A 5,586-nucleotide genomic window follows, 5' to 3' on the forward strand; every position below is an offset into this window, starting at 1 on the left:
GCTCGAACCACCAACCTATTGGTTAACAGCCGAACGCGCTAACCATTGAGCCACGGAAGCTCAGAAATTAAATGATTGTCACGTATTGTGGATAAGTTTTGACTTTTTACGCTACATATGAGACCCCACAACACCTCTCCCGGGTGGGCTCGAACCTTCAACCTTTCGATTAACAGCTGAACGCGCTAATCATTGCGCCACGGAAGCCCAAAAATTAAATGTTCGTCAGGTATTGTGAAAAACTCTGACATTTTACGTTACATCTGAGACCTCACAACACCGCATCCCGGATGGGCTCGAACCACAAACCTATTGGTTAACAGCCGAACGCGCTAATCATTGAGCCACGGAAGCCCAGAAATTAAATGGTTGTCACGTATTGTGGAAAGGTTTTGACTTTTTACGCTACATCTGAGACCCCACAACACCTCTCCCGGGTGGGCTCGTACCACCAACCTCTCGATTAACAGCTGAACGCGCTAACCATTGCGCCACGGAAGCCCAAAAATTCAATGTTCGACAGGTATTGTGGAAAAACTCTGACATTGTATGTTACATTTGAGACGTCACAACACCGCTCCCGGGAGAGCTCAAACCACCAGTCTTTTGAATAGCAGCTGAACGCGCTAACCATTGCGCCACGGAAGCCCAAAAGTTAAATGCTCGTCAGGTATTATGTAAAAACCTTGACTTTTTACGTCACATCTGAGACCTCACAACACCGCTTCCGGATGGGGTCGAACCACCAACCTATTGGCTAACAGCCGAACGCGCTAACCATTGCGCCACGGAAGCCCAAAAATTAAATGGTCGTCATTTATTGTGCAAAAACTTTGGCTTTCTACGTTACATTTCAGATCCCACAACATCGCTCCCGGGTGGGCTCGAACCACCAACCTATTGGTTAACAGCCGAACGCGCTAACCATTGAGCCACGGAAGCTCAGAAATTAAATGTTTGTCAGGTATTGTGGAAAACCTTGACTTTTTACGTCACATCTGAGACCTCACAACACCGCTCCCGGATGGGGTCGAACCACCAACCTTTCGGTTAACAGCTGAACGCGCTGACCATTGCGCCACGGAAGCCCAAAAATTAAATGGTCGTCAGGTATTGTGGAAAAATTTTGGCATTCACCGTTACATTTGAGATCCCAAAACACCGCTCCCGGGTGGGCTCGAACCACCAACCTATTTGTTAACAGCCGAATTCGCTAACCATTGAGCCACGGAAGCTCAGAATTTAAATGGTCGTCAGGTGTTGTGGAAAAAACCTTGACTTTTACGTCACATCTGAGACGTCACAACACCGCTCCCGGATGGGCTCGAACCACACACCTATTGGTTAAAAGCCGAACGCGCTAACCTTTGAGCCACGGAAGCTCAGAAATTAAATGGTTGTCAGGTATTGTAGATAAGTTAAGACTTTTTACGTTACATCTGAGACCCTACAATACCTCTCCCGGGTGGGCTCGAACCTTCAACCTTTCGATTAACAGCTGAACGCGCTAATCATTGCGCCACGGAAGCCCAAAAATTAAATGTTCGTCAGGTATTGTGGAAAAACTCTGACATTTTACGTTACATCTGAGACCTCACAACACCGCTACCGGATGGGCTCGAACCACCAACCTATTGGTTAACAGCCGAACGCGCTAACCATTGCGCCACGGAAGCCCAAAATTTAAATGGTCGTCAGGTGTTGTGGAAAAAACCTTGACTTTTTACGTCACATCTGAGACGTCACAATACCGCTCCCGGATGGGCTCGAACCACACACCTATTGGTTAACAGCCGAACGCTGTAAAAATTCAAGGTTTTTACACAATACCTGACGAGCATTTAATTTTTTAACTTCCGTGGCGCAATGGTTAGCGCGTTCAGCTTTTAACCAATAGGGTGGTGGTTCGAGCCCACCCGGGAGCGGTGTTGTGGGATCTCAAATGTAACGTAGAAAGACAAAGTTTTTCCACAATACCTGACGACCATTTATTTTTTGGGCTTCCTTGGCGCAATGGTTAGCGCGTTCAGCTGTTAACCGAAAGGTTGGTGGTTCGAGCCCAACCGAGAGAGGTGTTGTAGGGTCTCAGATGTAACGTAATAAGTCATAACTTATCCACAATACCTGACAACCATTTAATTTCTGAGCTTCCGTGGCTCAATGGTTAGCGCGTTCGGCTGTTAACCAATAGGTTGGTGGTTCGAGCCCATCCGGGAGTGGTGTTGTGAGGTCTCAGATGTAACGTAAAATGTCAGAGTGTTTCCACAATACCTGACGAACATTTAATTTTTGGGTTTTCCGTGGCGCAATGGTTAGCGCGTTCGGCTGTTAACCAATAGGTTGGTGGTTCGAGCCCATCCGGGAGCGGTGTTGTCAGGTCTCAGATGTGACGCAAAAAGTCAAGGTTTTTACACAATACCTGACGAGCATTTAATTTTTGGGCTTCCGTGGCTCAATGGTTAGCGCGTTCGGCTGTTAACCAATAGGTTGGTGGTTCGAGCCCACCCGGGAGCGGTGGTGTGGGATCTCATATGTAACGTAGAAAGCCAAAGTTTTGCCACAATACCTGACGACCATTAAATTTTTGGGCCTTCTTGGCGCAATTGTTAGTGCGTTTGGCTGTTAACCGAAAGGTTGGTGGTTCGAGCCCAACCGGAAGAGGTGTTGTAGGGTCTCAGATGTAACGTGAAAAGTCATAACTTATCTACAATACCTGACAACCATTTAATTTCTGAGCTTCCGTGGCTCAAAGGTTAGCGCGTTCGGCTGTTAACCAATAGGTGTGTGGTTCGAGCCCATCCGGGAGCGGTGTTGTGACGTCTCAGATGTGACGTAAAAGTCAAGGTTTTTTCCACAACACCTGACGACCATTTAAATTTTGGGCTTCCGTGGCGCAATGGTTAGCGCGTTCGGCTGTTAACCAATAGGTTGGTGGTTCGAGCCCATCCGGTAGCGGTGTTGTGAGGTCTCAGATGTAACGTAAAATGTCAGAGTTTTTCCACAATACCTGACGAACATCTAATTTTTGGGCTTCCGTGGCGCAATGATTAGCGCGTTCAGCTGTTAATCGAAAGGTTGAAGGTTCGAGCCCACCCGGGAGAGGTGTTGTAGGGTCTCAGATGTAACGTAAAAAGTCTTAACTTATCTACAATACCTGACAACCATTTAATTTCTGAGCTTCCGTGGCTCAAAGGTTAGAGCGTTCGGCTTTTAACCAATAGGTGTGTGGTTCGAGCCCATCCGGGAGCGGTGTTGTGACGTCTCAGATGTGACGTAAAAGTCAAGGTTTTTTCCACAACACCTGACGACCATTTAAATTCTGAGCTTCCGTGGCTCAATGGTTAGCGAATTCGGCTGTTAACCAATAGGTTGGTGGTTCGAGCCCACCCGGGAGCGGTGTTTTGGGATCTCAAATGTAACGTTGAAAGCCAAAATTTTTCCACAATACCTGACGACCATTTAATTTTTGGGCTTCCGTGGCGCAATGGTCAGCGCGTTCAGCTTTTAACCGAAAGGTTGGTGGTTCGAGCCCATCCGGGAGCGGTGTTGTGATGTCTCAGATGTAACGTAAAATGTCAGAGTTTTTCCGCAATACCTGACGAACATTTAATTTTTGGGCTTCCGTGGCGCAATTATTAGCGCGTTCAACTGTTAATCGAAAGGCTGGTGGTTCAAGCGCACCCGGAAGAGGTGTTGTGGGGTCTCAGATGTAGCGTAAAAAGTCAAAACTTATCCACAATACGTGACAACCATTTAATTTCTGAGCTTCCGTGGCTCAATGGTTAGCGCGTTCGGCTGTTAACCAATAGGTTGGTGGTTCGAGCCCACCCGGGAGCGGTGGTGTGGGATCTCAAATGTAACGTAGAAAGCCAAAGTTTTGCCACAATACCTGACGACCATTAAATTTTTGGGCTTCCTTGGCGCAATGGTTAGCGCGTTCGGCTGTTAACCGAAAGGTTGGTGGTTCGAGCCCAACCGGAAGAGGTGTTGTAGGGTCTCAGATGTAACGTAAAATGTCAGAGTTTTTCCACGATACCTGACGAACATTTAATTTTTGGGCTTCCGTGGCGCAATGATTAGCGCGTTCAGCTGTTAATCGAAATTTTGAAGGTTCGAGCCCACCCGGGAGAGGTGTTGTGGGGTCTCAGATGTAGCGTAAAAAGTCAAAACTTTTCCACAATACGTGACAACCATTTAATTTCTGAGCTTCCGTGGCTCAATGGTTAGCGCGTTCGGCTTTTAACCAATAGGTGTGTGGTTCGAGCCCATCCGGGAGCGGTGTTGTAGGGTCTCAGATGTAACGTAAAAAGTCATAACTTATCCACAAAACCTAACAACCATTTAATTTTTGAGCTTCTGTGGCTCAATGGTTAGCGCGTTCGGCTGTTAACCAATTGGTTGGTGGTTCGAGCCTATCCGGGAGAAGTTTTGTGACGTCTCAGATGTAACGTAAAATGTCAGAGTTTTTCCACAATACCTGACGAACATTTAATTCTTGGGCTTGCGTGGCGCAATGGTTAGCGCGGTCAGCTGTTAATCGAAAGGTTGGTGGTTCGAGCCCACCCGGGAGAGGTGTTGTTGGGTCTCATATGTAGCGTAAAAAGACAAAACTTTTCCACAATACGTGACAACCATTTATTTTCTGAGCTTTCGTGGCTCAATGGTTAGCGCGTTCGGCTGTTAACCAATAGGTTGGTGGTTCGAGCCCACCCGGGAGCGGTGTTTTTGGATCTCAAATGTAACATAAATAGCCAAAGTTTTTCCACAATACCTGACGACCATTTAATTTTTGGGCGTCCGTGGCGAATGGTTAGCGGGTTCGGCTGTTAACCGAAAGGTTGGTGGTTCGAGCCCTCCCGGGAGCGGTGTTGTGACGTCTCAGATGTAACGTAAAATGTCAGAGTTTTTCCACAATACCTGACGAGCATTTAATATTTGGGCTTCCGTGGCGCAATGGTTAGCGCGTTCAGCTGTAAATCGAAAGGTTGGTGGTTCGACCCCACCTGGAAGAGGTGTTGTGGGGTCTCAGATGTAGCGTAAAAAGTCAAAACTTTTCCACAATACGTGACAACCATTTAATTTCTGAGCTTCCGTGGCTCAATGGTTAGCGCGTTCGGCTGTTAATCGAAAGGTTGGTGGTTCGAGCCCATCCGGGAGCGGTGTTGTGAGGTCTCGGATGTGAAGTAAAAAGTCAAAGTTTTACCTCAATACCTGACGAAAATTTAATTTTTGGGCTTCAGTGGCGCAATGGTCAGCGCATTCAGCTGTTAACCGAAAGGTTGGTGGTTCGAGCCCTCCCAGGAGCGGTGTTGTGTCGTCTCAGATATAACGTAAAATGTCAGAGTTTTTCCACAATACCTGACGATTATTTAATTTTTGGGCGTCCGTGGCGAATGGTTAGCGCGTTCGGCTGTTAACCGAAAGGTTGGTGGTTCGAGCCCTCCCGGGAGCGGTGTTGTGACGTCTCAGATGTAACGTAAAATGTCAGAGTTTTTCCACAATACCTGACGAGCATTTAATATTTGGGCTTCCGTGGCGCAATGGTTAGCGCGTTCAGCTGTTAATCGAAAGGTTGGTGGTTCGAGC

At 47.3% G+C, this 5,586-nt stretch overlaps 1 non-coding gene across 1 annotated transcript; it reads left to right on the plus strand.

Annotated features, from left to right (window-relative positions):
- The first annotated feature begins 4,939 nt into the window (after positions 1 to 4,939).
- Positions 4,940 to 5,012, plus strand: TRNAY-GUA (transfer RNA tyrosine (anticodon GUA)). The gene has a single exon. It is a non-coding gene; the product is annotated as a tRNA-Tyr (tRNA).
- The last annotated feature ends 574 nt before the right edge of the window (positions 5,013 to 5,586 follow it).

The sequence above is a fragment of the Phalangium opilio genome, unplaced genomic scaffold (assembly GCF_054372755.1).
Source record: "Phalangium opilio isolate 3A_F unplaced genomic scaffold, DU_Popi_V2 ptg000087l_1, whole genome shotgun sequence".
NCBI lineage: Eukaryota > Metazoa > Arthropoda > Arachnida > Opiliones > Phalangiidae > Phalangium > Phalangium opilio.